This window comes from Podarcis pityusensis, assembly GCF_964106645.2.
Source record: "Podarcis pityusensis genome assembly, chromosome: W".
NCBI classification, from domain to species: Eukaryota; Metazoa; Chordata; class Lepidosauria; order Squamata; family Lacertidae; genus Podarcis; species Podarcis pityusensis.
In genome coordinates, this window is record NC_138045.1 from 25,131,757 (window position 1) to 25,150,924 (window position 19,168).

General features: G+C 41.2%; 1 protein-coding gene, 1 long non-coding RNA gene and 1 pseudogene across 3 annotated transcripts in view; 2 read left to right on the top strand and 1 right to left on the bottom strand.

Annotated features, from left to right (window-relative positions):
- LOC308467831 overlaps positions 1 to 19,168 on the bottom strand; it is a 702,857-nt gene that overhangs the window by 249,229 nt on the left and 434,460 nt on the right. The gene's annotated exons all lie outside the window — the stretch shown is intronic.
- LOC308467645 (inositol polyphosphate 5-phosphatase OCRL-like) overlaps positions 1 to 19,168 on the top strand; it is a gene marked incomplete at both ends in the record, with an annotated part of 361,324 nt that overhangs the window by 36,164 nt on the left and 305,992 nt on the right.
- LOC308467768 (E3 ubiquitin-protein ligase RNF4 pseudogene) overlaps positions 7,507 to 19,168 on the top strand; it is a 29,386-nt pseudogene continuing 17,724 nt past the window's right edge. The window contains exon 1 of the transcript in view: positions 7,507 to 7,582. The product of the transcript in view is annotated as an E3 ubiquitin-protein ligase RNF4 pseudogene (transcript). The remainder of the gene's footprint in view (positions 7,583 to 19,168) is intronic.

A 19,168-nucleotide genomic window follows, 5' to 3' on the forward strand; every position in this document is an offset into this window, starting at 1 on the left:
TGTCATTACATTACCTTAAACTATTTTAATCTTATCTTTCTATAAAAAAAACCTTGAAACTTAAAACTTAAATCTTATCCTTACCAACTTCTCATAACCATAATATTCTTTCATAATTCTTTAAACATTTTTACTAAAGCCGAGTAATTTCATTCCAACATTTTTCTAACATTCATCAATTTTATAAAACAGTCCTAATAGTAAAAAAAAGAAATAAAAACACATCCAATCTTCATCCAGCGTCCCTTCCTCCTGGTCCCGGGTTTTGTCAGTCCTTATTATCCCATCGATCTAGCGCATTAACCTGGCAACCTTATATCCGAGGCCCTTAAGTCTCTTCCATGTCCCTTCCGCAGCTCTTCTTCATATTTGTAACTGTATTTTCCCTTGTCTCCTGCTCGTGGGAACTCCAGCTTAGCAATATTTTTGACCCTTCTCGACAGATCAGCCCCTTTTCCATATTCGACACTAAATTCCATGTGGTATTTAAAAACATGTTTCAAAAACCCTCCAAAATTCCGGTGCAGCGCGATCTCGTTACAAGCGGGGGTTTTACCGAGAGGGAAACCCCGGGCTATTTTGGAGGATTAGGGGGTGCTTCAGGGCGCGGAAGCCCCCCGAAAACATCTCTGGAGGGTGTCCAGAGAACCTGGTTCCCGTAGCGACTGGAAGCGACCAGCCCAGCCGTCAGGTAGCTTCAAACGAAGCGAAGAGTACGGCGGTGTTGTTCAGCGGGTTGAGGGAAGCCATTGCCGACCTCCATATAGCGAAGCCCCGGGCTTGTTGTGAAAGCGCTGCGCTCTCATATTAAAGAACTCCGACTTCAAAAACTCCTAATTTTGTGGTAATACCAACAAGGAAGTCGGGGAGTGAAACGAAGGTATAAACGGAGTTCAGCTTGAAAACATGTTTCAAAAACCCTCCAAAATTAAGAGCCCCCACAACCCCAAACATCTCCCGGCCCATTGCCAGATTTGAAAAGTCCAAACATCCCTGCATAGGGGGGTCAATCCAGCCCCCCATTTCCAAGCCAAACAAACTTTTTCTTTCCAAATCTGGCTTTTTCCAAGTTCGTTTGTCAAATCCAAAAGCTCATATTCCTGTTGGGCCTGTTCTGTCAGGACACACTCCTGATTTAATTCCTGGGTGGGCTCCACATATTTTCCCACTGTCTGTTCAAAGTTTCCCACTGCCTGTTCAAAATTTCTAGTCGAATTCGCCATCAAATTCGTCTTCTCATGTAACTGTTCCAGTAGGGCATTTGTTTTATAGAAAGCACACAACAGAGCTTCTAAATACATTGTCCTGCAAGGTCAAATGTCTATTCCCACGATTGTAATCTGTAACAGCTGCCGGCTCCCTGGAATTAGTTACAGTTTCACAGTCTCCCTCTAGGGGGAAAACTTCTATTTGTTCTTGCAACAAAGTTTTCCATTTTGAGATATTTTGTCAATATTTGTTCCTTTAAACTGCAAAAGGAAACAGTGGAATCACTATGTTTCTCTTCTTTTAGCTATCTGTCAAAAACGTTTGTCTCTGGTCAATGAGCTTCAAACGTCAGTCCTGACACCCCGCTCCAGGATCAGGACGGTGGAAGTTACTTTACTTTAAACTCACTTCTGCAGGTTTAAACAGTCCGAAAAAGATCCCCCTTCTTCTCCTGCTGTCGAAGGGGGGTTCCACAATTTTAAATGATGAAATCCAATCTTTTAGAGGCGATTTTCTGAGCTCTAGTTTACGTTGTCTTTGCTTTATTCTGTCTACAAAAGAACGGAAGGCTGACTTCCTGTTTAGACCTTCCCGTTTCAGTACCAAATTGAAATAAATTTTTAAGTCCAATTCCTTTCTGCTCGCAAGTCCTTATTTAAGGTCCAGTTGTTCAAAGTTTAAGTACTCACGGGTGCTTATTTTAGAATCCAAATTGTCCCAGGAAAAAGGCAGTGCTCTCTGGCAACGGCTATGCGGCTTCTCTCCATGGAAATAGCAGTTGACTCACAGCACCGCGCCACTTCCCCCTCTTCACTTCGGAGCCCGTTAGTGGGTTCCTTTGCGGGTTGGGGGGGCGCTAAAGGTGCCCACCGAGTCCCATGGTCACAGGCTTCATCCGCCTGTGATTTTTAAAAGGGTCCCCGCTTCGCCGTAGCGGAGAAGACCCGTTTCGCACAGAGCTAGTCCCTCCAGTTCAGAGGGAGTCTGCCATTACCGATGGCGCCACCCCGGAAGTCCGCGGTTTGCAACATTTTGATTAAATCAGTCACGGTCAATTGAACTCGGAAACTTTGTATTTGAGGACTGTCAAAGACAGAGAAGCGAGCACCTGCTGCCTGCAGTACCTGCATGGCCGCCACAAGAGGCACTGTTCGGTAACGCTGATTGGCTGAAACGGCAGCCGATTGACCCGGAGTTCAGGCGGCCAGTCTACCCATAATAAAGATAGGGCGAGGTGGAGCGTTACGGGAAAATACATGAAAATAAAAGGGTTCTATGCGGAGCTAGCGCTTCCTTATTTACGGAAGGCTTTCATTGGGGGGGATGCCCCTCTAGAAGGGGCATCTCTAGGCTCGGGAGGTGGGAGGTGTGTGTGTGGTGCTTGTGCATTACGATGTAATGAAGGGGGGGGGTCTCCTGCTACAGAAGGGTAGTTGGCGGATGAAGTTAATCAAGTCAACTTTAATCGTTTAACCTGCCAGAAAAAGGGCCAGTTTAAAACAGCAGCTGTCTAGTTCACAGAGTTCCTGAACAAGCTTGCATGGAAACACCGGTTTGTATAATAACTGAAATGTGCTTCATTTGCAACTAAGTAGAGCCTCTCTGCTAATGCAGAGCACAAGCCGCAGCTTCAGGCAAGGCCATTTATATACCCAGAATCCAGAGCAGCCTTTCCTCATACTCCTCTGAAGTACCACCACTGCAACACCAGCGCTTGGCCTTCTGGCACCTGCAGGCTAGGGAAAGAGCTCTTTGGCACCCTGGGGTGGAGCTCCTTCTCAGCAATAGCACTGTCTGCTCATTCCCAACTTCTTCAACCAGTGCCTCTGTGCCTTCTGTAAATGTCTGGAGTAAATGTCTAGCAGGAAGTGTCTGTCCTCTCCAGCATGTTGAAATACTGAAGAAGGCGCCCAATAGCCCTAAGAATTTTTGAGAATCCTGTCTTCACAAATTCCCGGGACATGGCCCTCCCAGTGTTATGGTGGGGAGGTGGGGTTGGGAGTTTGCAGATAAGAGTCCAAAGTTAAAAATGTAAAGGCTAATGGAATTCTATTTAAAAATCAAAAGTCGCTGTGGTGATTCAAGTTAAAGTGTCAGACAAAAGGCAAGATGAAAAAGAAAAGATAAGGAAGAGAGAAAAGAGATAGAGAGAAAAAGAAGAAAGAAAGAAAAAGAAAACACAAAAAATCCTATTGAAAATGGTTTGTTTGTTTGTTCAGAAAAGAGAAGGGGGGAAAACACCATTGTAATAAGTAAATAGAAAAAGTGGGGGAAAGTGGGGATGGAAAAGTAGATCTATATAGAATTCTTTAATGAGAATTTTTTTAAAAAAAACTTAATTTGGAGTGGGAACAACCCGCCCCATCTGTGCACCCCAGCGGTCTGTGCATGAGCTAGAAGCCAGCGGCCCAGCCAGCAGCTGACATTGGGAGGTCCAACCAAAGACCTTGCTGGTCCGATATGCTTTTCTCACACTGCCCTCTGTTGTAAACCAAATCTGCCCTTGGTCCCTTATGGGGTATGCAAGAGCCCGTATAGAGTCCTTAAGTGGGTTCCCTATTGGTAGGAGAAGATAACAGAGGTCAACCAGAGAATATTGAGAAGCAAAGCAGCTAGTAAGCCTGATCTTTATTAAAGCTATTGCAACAGGGTGCTCCCCTCACACGCATGAGGAGGGAGGAGGGCCCACAACAAAGGTGTGCCCACCCTTATATAGACATTTTAAATTGCCCGCCCTGGAGTCCAAGACCACCCCCAGAAACATCATACATACATCACAGAAGGGGTGTAGCCCAAGACCACCCCCCAGATACATCACACCTACATCATAGAAAAGGCGGTCTGCAACAGAAATCTGAGTGCGTTGTTTATCTCCTGTCTGGCAGGTTACCTGTTAATGGTCACTTGATTGGATTACCTGGGGAACCTGGCCAGTCCTCTGAGATGGTAATCACTTAATTCCTGGGACAATGGGAAGGTTCCCTCTCCCTCCTTGGAGAGAAACATTTGGTCAGTTTGGGAGTCAAAATGGTTTCAGGACTGTATTCCTGTGCTGCTCCAGACATGTGGTTTCTATATTTATGCACGTGTTTGCTTGGTCCATTTATGAACATTTATGACCTATCTAAGACCTTCAAATTCTTATAAGACCATCCTCCAGATGCATCTTGGAAGCAGGCTGCTGGCGCAACAGCCCTCCCCAAGCTCGGAGCTCTGGGGATGAGGGGCCTGCGGCTCTCCAGAGGCTGCTGGAGCCTGGGGACCACATCTGGAGCGGAAGAGGCGCGCCAAAACGCAACTCCTCACCTCGGTCTGGTTCCTACTTCAGCGAGAACGTCTTGGTTTATGCTGTGTAATTTATTGGTTTCTGCATTCGAAAATGGTGAGCCGCCTTGGGTTCCTTGGCCAGAAAGGCAGTGCGTTACAAATTAAATCATTCAGAAAGCTGGGGAAGGGACCTCCCAGCAAAGTCCCACCAATTCCTGCAAGCCGGTCGACGGGAAATGAGAATGGGGAGTTCAGGTGTGGTCGACCCCCCGTGGCCCGTCGCTTGCCCGACTGGCAGCCACCTTGGGAAGTTCTCTGCCTACCGCTGAGTTTCCTCGGTGCCGCTAGCAAAGATGTTTCCGGCCTCTGTTATCTCCACCTCCCCGCGTCTCCAGCAGCCAATGATCGCTCGGGATCGGCCGCCGAAGAGTGAACCAGAAGCGCTTGAGGCTGCGTGCATCGATGTCTGCGTGCACCCCTGCGCAATTATGCACAATGTCAATGATGCCCTGATTCCTCGCGTCACTCCTGCTCTCGCGCACATCCTTCCTCTTCTTTTGAGCCCTTTAAGAGCGGCTGGTGTCAGCGCCCCCTCCCTTTCCTCTAGTCCTCCCAAATCACTACACTTTCATGTTGCCTTTTGGCCTCTGTTGTTGAAGGAGCTCTTTTTAAGAGATCCGGGATGGCATAGTGATTAGTTTGTCAGACTAGGACCTGGGAGAGACCTGGGTTCAAATCCTCCCACTCGGCCTCAAAGATCCCTGCGTGTGGCATTAGAGGCCAGTCCATGGAAGCCAACTCCTAGGGGTCGAGGTCCCTTTCGCCACCCCCTAATAAAATATTTGGGTGGGACAGTCGATTATGCAGGAAGGGGCTTACCTACCCTCCCACAATATTTCATACAAGTTGTCCCCCCCGGCCAGTCACTGCTTGTCACTCTAGCCTACCTCACAGGGTTGTCGTTGGGATTAGATTGCGCCACTCTGGACGCCACGTGGATGTCACATTGAGCTCCTCCGAGGAAAAGAGGGGATATAAATGCACTGAATGAATGAATAAATAGCACCCGACCAGGGTGTCGTGTTGAAATGTGTGCCCCTCCTTCTCTTTCGCTCCCTTTTTCGTGCGCCCATTTGCTCCACGCAGAATAATAGAAGAACAGAAGAACGTGGGGCAGTTGCCTTTTGCCAAGTCAGAGACTCCTGGTCTATAGAGCTCGGAATTGTCTCCACTGACTGGCAGCATCTCCTCATAGTCTTCTCCCAGCCCTGCTTGCTGGAGATGTCCCTGGGGACTAAGCCTGGGACCTTCCGAACTATAGCCCTTCTCCGCCCCTCGCGGCGACCCCTGGTGGATAAAGCCACGCGAAGGCCAGTCGCAAGGCATCACAGGGTATGGGCACTCTGCATGCACTCAAAGGCACTGCAATGGTATTGCTAGAGAGTGCTGCGATGGGATTCAGTCGGGAAGGGAGAACCCTGTACCTCTGCCACGTTAAGCTCCTTGGAGAACGAGGTGGGATACAAATGCAAACAAAGAAATATTTTGGACTACAACTCCCATCAACCACCATCAGCTGGGGCTGAGGGGAATTGTAGCTCAGAAACCTCCGGGGTGAGGCCCAAGGTTTCATCACACCTGCTCCGCCAAGGCACAGAACAGAAGAATCTGGCGGACACTGGTGTCCATCTAACCCACCGGTACTGTCTGCTGTGCTGGCACCAGCTCTCCGGCCAAGGGTCCTTTTAAGGGGGGGTGCCAGGGATTGAACCCGGAGCCTTTGGCATGCAAAGTGGGGGCACTTCACCACCGAGCAGATCTCTCCCCCCCCCCCATGGTGCCTGCTGTCAGAGGGGGCTCCGGCCCGCCAGGTTCTGCACAATGGGCGTGCCCAAGGGACTCCAGTGAGGCCCGCATCCCAGTCCACTGCTTGGCTGGACACTCAGTACTGCTCAGGATAGGAGGCTATTTCCTTGCAATGGTAGAAGAAGCTGAGCACCCGATTTAAACAAAAAATAAATAAACAATGTAGTATGTAATATGCATAGCATGTATCCAGGAAAAATAGAGCTTGCAAATTTTCTAATACACATGGGTCATCACTTCTTATTGCTGAGAATAAATTGAGGATCTTGTGTGCCATTGTAATGATTCTGATTCTGATTATATTTAGACCCCGCCCACCCAGCTGGGATTCTCCAACCACAATTGTATATTGCCACAGAAAGAAATATTAAAAATTAAGACGTTTAGTTGTTTGCCCACAAATCTTTCCCTATAGACCAATATTTGGATTCTTCTTGAACATTCTCCACAGTTTGAGGAAGTTCCAGGCAGCTGTAAAAGTTATAAACAGTTCCATGAAGTTTTAAAAAGTGTTCATAGTTATGAGTAGTAACGTTACATATACGATGTTTCCAACTTTTCATTTTGGGGCGACCTTTTTCCATAACTGAGAATACTTAGTCCCTTTTCCAGTGTTTCTAAGCAAAAGGGCATCCCTTTATGATACAGGAAACTGTTTTGGGGGAAGAAAAGAAAAGTCAACAAGTTACACCCCTAGTGCCCACACAAACACACAGACACGCCTTCTTGGCACTGCCTGCTTTCATCCACATGCCTTGGGATATGTGTGAGGGTGCTTCTGAGCATGTACAAAGTACCCCCCATACACGAAAACCCTGTCTCCACCGGCTTATCACACAGCTCACCCATGAGCATGCCTTAGTCTGGATGTGCAACTGGAGAGGGTGAGAAAAACAGTCACCCTGAACCAAATTTGAAAATTGCAATTGATAGAGAGGGGGGAAGGATTAGATTCTCAATTATACTCTCTATTGCTTCATGTAGGTTATCAATGGAACCCCTGAAAAAGATATGGCACACAAATGATTCCCAAGGATGGGAATAAAATCTGCTTCCAGATTTCTTTGGGGAAACTCCTTGAAACTCTTGCACAGATGGGAGAGCAGGAGCTGGTCGCTCGCGCATGCGCCTGGCAGGGACCTGGCCTCGTCGTGAGCAGCAGAGCTTCCCGCCGTGGGGCTCACGGCGGACTCCCGAGAAGGGCACGGAGGCTGCAGCGCCTGCTGTCGCTTACTCCAAAGTAAGTGTGTACGCACTTACCTGGGACTAGTTGGCCCGATCTGACTCAATGCACTTACTTCTGAGTAGACATTTAGGGGAGGGGGTGAAATGTTGCGTCTGCCTGTTGCGCCAACAAGGAGAGGGAGCTTTCTTGCAGGAAAATCGCCAGGAAAGTGTTGTTCTTATTACACCTGTTGCTTGAGAGATCTGCCAGCACGGCAAGGAGGCAAGGTGCGCGCCCAAAGGGCGGCAGACCCGTGTATGGCTGCGCGTGTGTGAAGTTGCGTGCAGTGGGCGAGAGATGAGACCTGCAGCCAGGGAGAAAGTGTGGTTCCCACAGGCTTTCTCATGGGAAGCGGGCAAGGCAGGGGAGAGGCGCTTGCCCTCCGAGGCTGCAGCAGGACATGATACAAGAGCGAGCGCGCAAGAGGCGTGAGCCACCCGTGCACGCCAGGCACAGATGGCAGCAGCGGCTCCCTCCGAAAGTGAGGGGCGGGGATTCGTCTTCTGAGGGTATAGGCAGCAAGGAGCCAAAGACAGCTCCCGAGCGTGCAAAGGGAAGGCAGTGTGGTGTGGCGGTTAGAGAGCTGAACGTGGGGGCCGACCTGATCTTACTCAGAGCAGAGCCACGGACATTATGGGACACAGAGAGAGTTTGGTGAGAGCCTGCAGTTCTATGATTCTTTGAGAGCAGGAGGACTTTTCCCTACCCGCTTTCTCAATGCCATCCATCATTTTTTAAAAAATATCTTATATCTATAAAAACATATCAGTTCCAACAGTCATACAACAGATCTTCTCATCTTATACAATATTTTTTTTAAAATGATATTTATTAAGGTTTCCAATAAAAAAACACATCAATAAAAGATTAAACATAAAAAAGAAATACACAATTCAAAAATACACAATACGTAATAAAAAAACAAAAACAAAAAAAAGACAAAAAAGAAAACAGTTAAAAACAGTGTCACCTTTTCATCTCCATTTTTAAATTTACTTATTTTCTGGACCTCCTCATACCTCCCTCTTTTGTATTCCCGTTCAATTGTTTGTTCAGCAATTTCTTTCCCTCTTTTTTAATCCCAATCTTTAATCTTAATATAATATAACATTAAATTTTACTTCTTAAAAACCAGATTTCCATTTCCTTTAACTTTTTTAATCCTAATCCTTAATCTTAATCTATATATAACTTTAAATCCTGTACAGCTTGAAGCCACTTATTTTCAATCCAACATCACACTAACATTCTTTAATTTTGCAATGTTTCTGCAGATAGTCTTTGAATTTCTTCCAATCTTCCTCCACCGACTCTTCTCCCTGATCACGGATTCTACCAGTCATTTCCGCCAGTTCCATATAGTCCATCAGTTTCATCTGCCATTTCTCCAGTGTGGGAAGCTCTTGTGTCTTCCAATACTTTTCAATGAGTATTCTTGCTGCTGTTGTTGTGTACATAAAGAAAGTTCTATCCTTTTTTAACACCATTTGGCCGACTATGCCCAGGAGAAAGGCCTCTGGTTTCTTGGGGAAGGTATATTTGAATACCTTTTTTAATTCATTATATATCATTTCCCAGAAAGCCTTAATCTTTGGGCACGTCCACCAAAGGTGAAAAAATGTACCTTCAGTTTCTTTACATTTCCAACATTTATTATCGGGCAAATGATAGATTTTTACAAGCTTGACTGGGGTTATGTACCACCTGTATATCATTTTCATAATATTCTCTCTTAAGGCATTACATGCCGTAAATTTCATACCTGTGATCCATAACTGTTCCCAGTCAGCGAACATAATGTTGTGTCCAACGTCTTGTGCCCATTTAATCATGGCAGATTTTACCGTTTCATCCTGAGTGTTCCATTTCAGCAGCAAGTTATATATTCTTGACAAATTCTTAGTTTTGGGTTCTAACAGTTCAGTTTCTAATTTTGATTTTTCCACCTGGAAGCCAATTTTCTTGTCCAATTTAAATGCCTCCATTATCTGAAAATAATGAAGCCAGTCTCGCACTTTGTTTTTTAGTTTTTCAAAACTCTGCAATTTCAGTCTATCTCCATCTTGTTCCAAAATTTCCCAATATTTCGGCCATTTGACCTCCATATTGAGCTTTTTCAAGGCTTTCACTTCCATTGGTGACAGCCACCTTGGAGTTTTGTTTTCTAATAAATCCTTGTATCTTATCCAAACATTAAACAGTGCTTTCCTGACAATGTGGTTTTTAAATGCTTTATGTGCTTTGACCTTATCATACCACAGATATGCATGCCATCCAAATACATTGTTAAAACCTTCTAAGTCCAAAATGTCAGTGTTTTCAAGAAGCAGCCATTCTTTCAACCAGCAAAAAGCTGCTGATTCATAATAAAGTTTGAGGTCTGGCAAGGCAAATCCACCTCTTTCCTTTGCATCCGTTAATATTTTAAATTTTATTCTGGGCTTCTTGCCCTGCCAGACAAATCTAGAAATATCTTTCTGCCACCTCTTGAAACAATCCATTTTGTCCACAATTTGCAAAGTTTGAAAGAAAAACAACATTCTAGGCAATACATTCATTTTTATCGCAGCAATACGGCCCAGCAGTGAAAGCTTCAAATTTGACCAAATTTCTAAATCTTTTTTCACTTCAGCTCTTTTTCCAAGTCTAAAAGCATTCACTATTTTGAAACTGTCCTTTACCAGTTCTGGATTCCAAAAATCTGAAAATTCCTGCGTAAGGAATTCAACTAAATTGTCCTTCTCCACTTCAGGTACTGCTCTGACCCTTAAATTCACTTGTTTTTCTTTCAACTCAATCATAGACAGGGTTAACTTGTGATCTTCAAGTTGTTTATGTAGCGGTGGTATCTTCTCTTGAACCTCTTGAACCTCTGTAACAGCCGCTGTGGCAATTTCTTTGGCCTCTTCGGCAATCTGACGTGTTGAGGCCGATTCCTCTAATAATTTCTGAATAGTCTCTGTATTAGTATTTACTTTCTGGCCCAAATTGTTTAAACTTGCTGTATTTTGATTAATACTTGTTGTATTTTGATTAATACTTGTTGTGTTTTGATCAATCTTGTCTGATGCCTCTGCTACTTGTTTGCTTATTTTGTCCAAAGATTCATTAATTTTAGCCAAAACCTGAGCAAAGGCGTCATCACTTGCCATACCTTTAGTTTCAGGTTGTGCCGATGGGGCTGCTGTTGGAACTCCAGAGGGGCCAGGGGTCGAAGCTCTTCTTTGTAGCCCACCGTCTGTTCGCAATACTTTGCCTGACCTTGTTGCTTGTAACGACTCTAATTTCTCTTTTCCATCTGCCATCCCCCTTTAGATAAAACTCAAGGTCAGTCACACAGTTAAGTTCAAAATTGTTTTGAAGTGGAAAGTTCCAAGAGGACAGTGTGGGAAAATCCTCAGGCCAGGACTTTTCCCCCTCAACTGGAGGGAAGGGGGGGGAAACTTTGAAAATTATTTCTTTAAGAAGAGGTGAGAAAAAGAAGATAAAAACCACCGCTCAATCCCTTGGGAACGGATTCCCAGAGACAATTAAAAGTTGGAGAAAAGGTACTGTCTTTGAACATACTTTGACAGCTAGTCCTGCACTGGAAATACAATTTGGATACAATATTGTGGATAGATATCTCCTGGTCTTAAAGTAACTGTTTAAGATAGATTGTTATCTTTCTGTTGAATTGGGGGGACTTAAAGAAGAAGTAAAGCATTGAAGAACTTTATGACTGTTACAGTGTCCCCCTAGTGGAATTTGGATTTGTTACAACTAGCTACAATTGCAATTGCAGCTGGCCTGAGGATTTTCCCACACTGTCCTTTTGGAACTTTCCACTTCAAAACAATTTTGAACTTAACTGTGTGACTGACCTTGAGTTTTATCTAAAGGGGGATGGCAGATGGAAAAGAGAAATTAGAGTCGTTGCAACCAACAACAACGTCGGGCAAAGTATTGCGAACAGACGGTGGACTACAAAGAAGAGCTTCGACCCCTGGCCCCTCTGGAGTTCCAACAACAGCCCCATCGGCACAACCCAAAACTAAAGGTATGGCAAGTGATGACACCTTTGCTCAGGTTTTGGCTAAAATTAATGAATCTTTGGACAAAATAAGCAAACAAGTAGCAGAGGCATCTGACAAGATTGATCAAAACACAACAAGTATTAATCAAAATACAACAAGTATTAACCAAAATACAGCAAGTTTAAATAATTTGGGCCAGAAAGTAAATACTAATACAGAGACTATTCAGAAATTATTAGAGGAATCGGCCTCAACACGTCAGATTGCCGAAGAGGCCAAAGAAATTGCCACAGCATCTGTTACAGAGGTTAAAGAGGTTCAAGAGAAGATACCACTGTTACATAAACAACTGGAAGATCACAAGTTAACCCTGTCTATGATTGAGTTGAAAGAAAAACAAGTGAATTTAAGGGTCAGAGCAGTACCTGAAGTGGAGAAGGACAATTTAGCTGAATTTCTTACGCAGGAATTTTCAGACTTTTGGAATCCAGAACTGGTAAAGGACAGCTTTAAAATAGTGAATGCTTTTAGACTTGGAAAAAGAGGAGAAAAGAAGGTGAGAGACTGTTTGATCACTCTTCGAACAAAAGAAGAGAGGGACAAGATCTTGGGTTTGCATTTCCAGAAGACACTGGAAATACATCAGACAAGAGTGGAGATATTTAAGGACATTCCGAAACACCTTCTGGATCTCAGATCTAACTATAAAGACCTGGTTACCTTGTTGAAAAGTAATAGGATTAACTTCAGGTGGGAATTTCCCCAAGGCCTATCTTTTAGCTACAAAGGAAAGAAGAGGAAAATAAGATCGGCAGACGACAAAGACAAATTTTGGAGAGACCACGGAGAAGACCTACAAAAGAAAGTCACAGGAGAGCTAAGAACAACTGCAAGAGAAGCTTTAGAAATACCAGGACTATCTCTGGAACTAAAGGACCTTCTGAAAAAAGTGATACCACCGACGGAACAGGAACAGGCACTAGGTGCCGTTGGAGGGGAACTAAAATAATTACATCATGGCCCTGCAACTATTAACCTGGAACTGTCGTGGTCTGAATTCCCCTCAGAAAAGGAAATCAGTGTTTCATCTACTGAAAAAGGAACAATTGGACTTGATTTGTCTACAAGAAACACATATAACAAGATTACACAGGAAATTGTTGATAAATAAAAGACTTGGTCAGGAGTTTATTTCATTGGACAAAGTTAAAAAAAGAGGGGTTGTGATTTATGCAAAGGACAGACTATCACCGAAATTTGTTTTCAAAGATGACCAAGGAAGATTTGTGGCAATTGAAATTCAAACACAAGGAGAAAAATTTTTGATAGTAGGAATCTACGCACCAAATGATGGGAAATCTGAATTTTTTAAGAAGTTGCACGAGACCCTGATGGACCATATGGATTACAATATGATTTTGATGGGAGACATGAATGGAGTGGTATCTACATATATGGATAAGGCACAAAGACAGGTAGTCACTAAGGATGGTAGACTACCGAAAACCTTTTTTGACATGACAGACAACTTGGACTTAGTTGATATTTGGAGAATAAGAAACCCCTTGGCAAAAGAGGGAACTTTCTTTTCTGAAGCCAAAATGACATGGACAAGAATTGACCAAATTTGGATAACTAGAGGAATGGCACCAAAGACAAGAAAGGTGGAAATCTGCCCGAAAACTTGTTCCGATCACAATGCTGTTAAGATGGAAATGAGACTAACACCAACTGGCTCCTTTCAGATGGAAGATGAATGACACCTTATTTAGAGATGAAGAAATGTTAAAGAAGGCCCAAAAAACCTTGAGAGACTATTTTGAGATAAACTTGAGCACCAATGTGGAGAAAAGAGTAATCTGGGAGGCAAGTTAAGCGGTTATGAGAGGGTTCCTAATACAACAGAACGCAGTTAAGAAAAGAATTCAAAATGAGAAGAAGGATAAGATATTGGACAAAATAAAGGAAAGTGAAAAAAGACTGAGAGTAAACCCAAAATCTCAAGAGATTCTGAGAGATTTAAAGTTATATCAAGTACAATATATGAAAATGATGAATCAGGAAATAGAATGGAAAATTAAACAAATGAGACAAAAGACATTTGAGTCGGCTAATAAATGTGGTAAATTGTTGGCATGGCAAATGAAAAAGAGACAAAAACTAAATACAGTCATGAACTTAGAAGTGGAAGGAAGAAATATACAGAACCCTGCAGAGATTAGAAATTGTTTCCAGAGGTACTTTAAACGATTATATACCCAATGGCCATTGAAAGAAACAGACTTAGATCAATTTTTGAAAACAAATGGATTGCAAAAAATATCTCAAGAAAATAAACTAATTTTGAATTACAAAATAACTGAACAGGAAATAGAAGGTGCCATTCAAAATATGCAATTGGGTAAATCTCCAGGACCAGAGGGTTTGACTTCTAGATACTATAGATCCTTGAAAGAATGGTTAATACAACCTTTGAAAGAGGTCTGCAATGAAATAATGGAGGGGAAAAGAGTACCAGAGTCGTGGAAAGAAGCATATATTACACTTGTACCGAAAACAGAGACTGAAAAGACACAGCTTAAGAACTACCGCCCTATATCATTACTTAATGTGGATTACAAAATTTTTGCTGACATTTTGGCCAAGAGATTAAAAAAAGTGTTGATGGAAGAGATTCATAAAGATCAAGCGGGCTTTCTCCCAGGAAGACATCTGTCTGACAATTTGAGGAATATAATTGATATTCTGGAAAAACTAGAAGTGAATATAAACACTAAAGCAGTTTTGATATTTGTGGACGCGGAAAAAGCCTTTGACAACATTTCTTGGAACTTTATGAAGAAGAATCTACAGGGCATGGGGGTAGGCCAAGGTTTTGAGAATGGTATAAGTGCAATTTATTCAGAACAAAAGGCTAAATTAATTGTAAATAATGTGGTGACGGAAGAACTTAAAATTGAAAAAGGGACACGACAAGGTTGCCCAATTTCCCCACTCCTTTTTATTTCGGTCCTGGAGGTTCTGTTGAATATGATTAGAAGGGACCGGTTGGTTAAAGGTATACAGGTCGGAGCCAAACAGTACAAACTGAGAGCATTTGCAGATGACTTAGTATTGACATTACAGGAGTCAGAATCTAGTACTAAAAGGGTTTTAGAACTGAATCAAGAATTTGGTCAAGTGGCAGGATTTAAATTGAACAAGTTAAAAACTAAGGTTCTAGAGAAAAATTTAACACCGATTGAAAGAGAGAGGTTTCAGAATGAGACAGGTTTGACTGTGGTTAAGAAAGTGAAATACCTGGGGATTAACATGACAGCAGAAAATGGGAATTTATTTAAAGATAATTATGAAAAATGTTGGGCTGAAGTGAAAAAAGATTTAGAAATTTGGTCAAATTTGAAGCTTTCACTGCTGGGCCGTATTGCTGCGATAAAAATGAATGTATTGCCTAGAATGTTGTTTTTGTTTCAAACATTGCAAATTGTGGACAAAATGGATTGTTTCTTTTTTTTTTAAAAATAGTTTTTATTAAGGTTTCAATCAAAAATTAAACAACAACAACAACAAAAAACATAAAAAAGGATACACAAATACATAATACAAATCTCAGAAAATTTTTTTAAAAAACACGAAAAGCAAGAATCAACAGTAAAAAAACAAAAAAAAAACATAACAATTAAAAACAATATCTCTTTTCCATTTCCGTTTTGAATTTACTTATTTTCTGGACTTCCTCATACCTCCCTCTTTTGTATTCCAATTCAAATTGTTTGTCCAGCAATTTCTTCTCCACTTTTTTAATCCCAATCTTTAATTTTAATATAATATATAACTTCAACTTCTTTAAACCTAATCTTTGATCTTAATGTAATATAACCTTGAAATTTTACCTCTTAATTACCAAATTTCCATTTCCTTAAACATCTTTAATCCTGATCTTTAATCTTAGTCTATCATTAACTTTAACCTGTACAGCTGGAAACCACTTATTTTCAGTCCAACATCACTCTAACATTCTTTAATTTTGCAATGTTTCTGAAGATAATATTTGAATTTCTTCCAATCTTCCTCCACCAACTCTTCTCCCTGGTCACGGATTCTGCCAGTCATTTCCGCCAGTTCCATATAGTCCATCAGTTTCATCTGCCATTCCTCCAGCGTGGGAAGTTCTTGTGTCTTCCAGTACTTTGCGATGAGTATTCTTGCTGCTGCTGTTGCATACATAAAGAAAGTTCTATCCTTTTTTAACACCATTTGGCCGACTATGCCCAAGAGAAAGGCCTCTGGTTTCTTAGAGAAGGTATATTTAAATACCTTTTTTAATTCATTATATATCATTTCCCAGAAAGCCTTAATCTTTGGGCACGTCCACCAAAGGTGAAAAAATGTACCTTCAGTTTCTTTACATTTCCAAAATTTATTATCGGGCAAATGATAGATTTTTGCAAGCTTGACTGGGGTTATGTACCACCTGTATATCATTTTCATAATATTCTCTCTTAAGGCATTACATGCCGTAAATTTCATTCCTGTGGTCCACAACTGTTCCCAGTCAGCAAACATAATGTTATGTCCAACGTCCTGTGCCCATTTAATCATAGCCGATTTTACCGTTTCATCCTGAGTATTCCATTTCAGCAGCAAGTTATACATTCTTGACAAATTCTTTTTGGGTTTTGGGTTCTAACAATTCTGTTTCTAATTTTGATCTTTCCACCTGGAAGCCAATTTTCTTGTCCAATTTAAATACCTCCATTATCTGATAATAATGAAGCCAGTCTCGCACTTTGTTTTTTAATTTTTCAAAACTCTGCAATTTCAGTCTATCTCCGTCTTGTTCCAAAATTTCCCAATATTTCGGCCATCAAAATGGATTGTTTCAAGAGGTGGCAGAAAGATATTTCTAGATTTGTCTGGCAGGGCAAGAAGCCCAGAATAAAATTTAAAATATTAACGGATGCAAAGGAAAGAGGTGGATTTGCCTTGCCAGACCTCAAACTTTATTATGAATCAGCAGCTTTTTGCTGGTTGAAAGAATGGCTGCTTCTTGAAAACACTGACATTTTGGACTTAGAAGGTTTTAACAATGTATTTGGATGGCATGCATATCTGTGGTATGATAAGGTCAAAGCACATAAAGCATTTAAAAACCACATTGTCAGGAAAGCACTGTTTAATGTTTGGATAAGATACAAGGATTTATTAGAAAACAAAACTCCAAGGTGGCTGTCACCAATGGAAGTGAAAGCCTTGAAAAAGCTCAATATGGAGGTCAAATGGCCGAAATATTGGGAAATTTTGGAACAAGATGGAGATAGACTGAAATTGCAGAGTTTTGAAAAAGTAAAAAACAAAGTGCGAGACTGGCTTCATTATTTTCAGATAATGGAGGCATTTAAATTGGACAAGAAAATTGGCTTCCAGGTGGAAAAATCAAAATTAGAAACTGAACTGTTAGAACCCAAAACTAAGAATTTGTCAAGAATGTATAACTTGCTGCTGAAATGGAACACTCAGGATGAAACGGTAAAATCGGCTATGATTAAATGGGCACAAGACGTTGGACACAACATTATGTTCGCTGACTGGGAACAGTTATGGACCACAGGTATGAAATTTACGGCATGTAATGCCCTAAGAGAGAATATTATGAAAATGATATACAGGTGGTACATAACTCCAGTCAAGCTTGCAAAAATTTATCATTTGCCCGATAATAAATGTTGGAAATGTAAAGAAACTGAAGGTACATTTTTTCACCTTTGGTGGACGTGCCCAAAGATTAAGGTTTTCTGGGAAATGATATATAATGAGTTAAAAACGGTATTCAAATATACCTTTCCCAAGAAACCAGAGGCCTTTCTCCTGGGCATAGTCGGCCAAATGGTGTTAAAAAAGGATAGAACTTTCTTTATGTATGCAACAACAGCAGCAAGAATACTCATCGCAAAGTATTGGAAGACACAAGAGCTTCCCACACTGGAGAAATGGCAGATGAAACTGATGGACTATATGGAATTGGCGGAAATGACTGGCAGAATCCGTGACCAGGGAGAAGAGTCGGTGGAGGAAGATTGGAATAAATTCAAAGACTATCTGCAGAAACATTGCAAAATTAAGGAATGCTAGAGTGATGTTGGATTGAAAACAAGTGGCTTCCAGCTGTACAGGATTTAAAGTTATATACAGATTAAGATTAAGGATTAGGATTAAAAAAGTTTAAGGAAATGGAAACTTGGTTTTTAAGAGGTAAAATTTTAATGTTATATTATATTAAGATTAAAGATTGGGATTAAAAAAGAGGGAAAGAAATTGCTGGACAAACAATTTGAACTGGAATACAAAAGAGGGAGGTATGAGGAGGTCCAGAAAATAAGTAAATTTAAAAATGGAGATGAAAAGGAGGTATTGTTTTTAACTGTTTTCTTTTTTGTCTTTTGTTTTTTTTGTGTGTGTTTTTTTCTTTTTCCTTTGTGGATTATGTATTGTGTATTTTTGAATTGTGTATTTCTTTTTTATGTTTTTATGTTTAATGTTTTTTACTGTTGTGCTCTTTTTATTGGAAATCTTAATAAATATCATTTAAAAAAAAAATATCCTTAACTAATAATGCTTTTCATAGTCTTTCTTGCAGTATTTCAAACTATCCACCTTACCAAACTTCTTGCAGTCCTACTAGCGTAATCTGTTCATCACAATTACTTTTCAAATAGTTCATATATTTACTCCAGTCTTCTATGAATCTCTGATCCCGCAGGTTTCGAATCCTTCCTGTTAATTTATCTAATTCTGCATAGTCCATCAACTTCACCCTCCATTCTTCTTTCGTTGGTAGTTCTTCTTGCTTCCATTTTTGTGCCAATAATATTCTTGCTGCAGTCATTGCATATAAAAACAACTTACAATCCTGTCTATTAATATCATCTCCTACAATGCCAAGAAAAAAATGCTTCTGGTTTCTTAATCAATGTATATTTCAACATCTTTTTCATCTCATTATATATCATTTCCCGGAAGCTTTTCACTTTTTTACATTCCCACCACATGTGATAAAAAGGTCCTTCCTTTTCTTTACATTTCCAACATTTATTACTTATTTTATACATTTTAGCTAATTTTACTGGGGTGATATAACACCTATACATCATTTTCATCACATTTTCTTTCAAAGCATTGCATGCAGTAAATTTTAATCCTTCCTTCCACAGTTTCCCCCAATCTTTTAACTGTATATTATACCCAAAATCTTTGGCCCAGTGTATCATAACCGACTTTACCTCTTCATCTTTCAAATGCCATTCAAGCAGCAATTTATACATTTTAGACAAATTTATTTATTTATTATTCAATACATCAATTTCAAATTTTGATTTGTTATCATCAAATCCTTTCCCCCTCAAATCCTGTTTAAACATTTCATTGACTTGGCAATAGTGCGGCCAATCACTTACATATTCTTTAACCTAAAAGAATAACCACTTTAACCCAAGTGGTTAGCACGCTGTCCGCCAGCCCAAAGAGTGCTGGATTGTCTGTGTGCCGCTTGTTCGCTTATGGTAGTCTGTTGTAACATGTGAGGAGA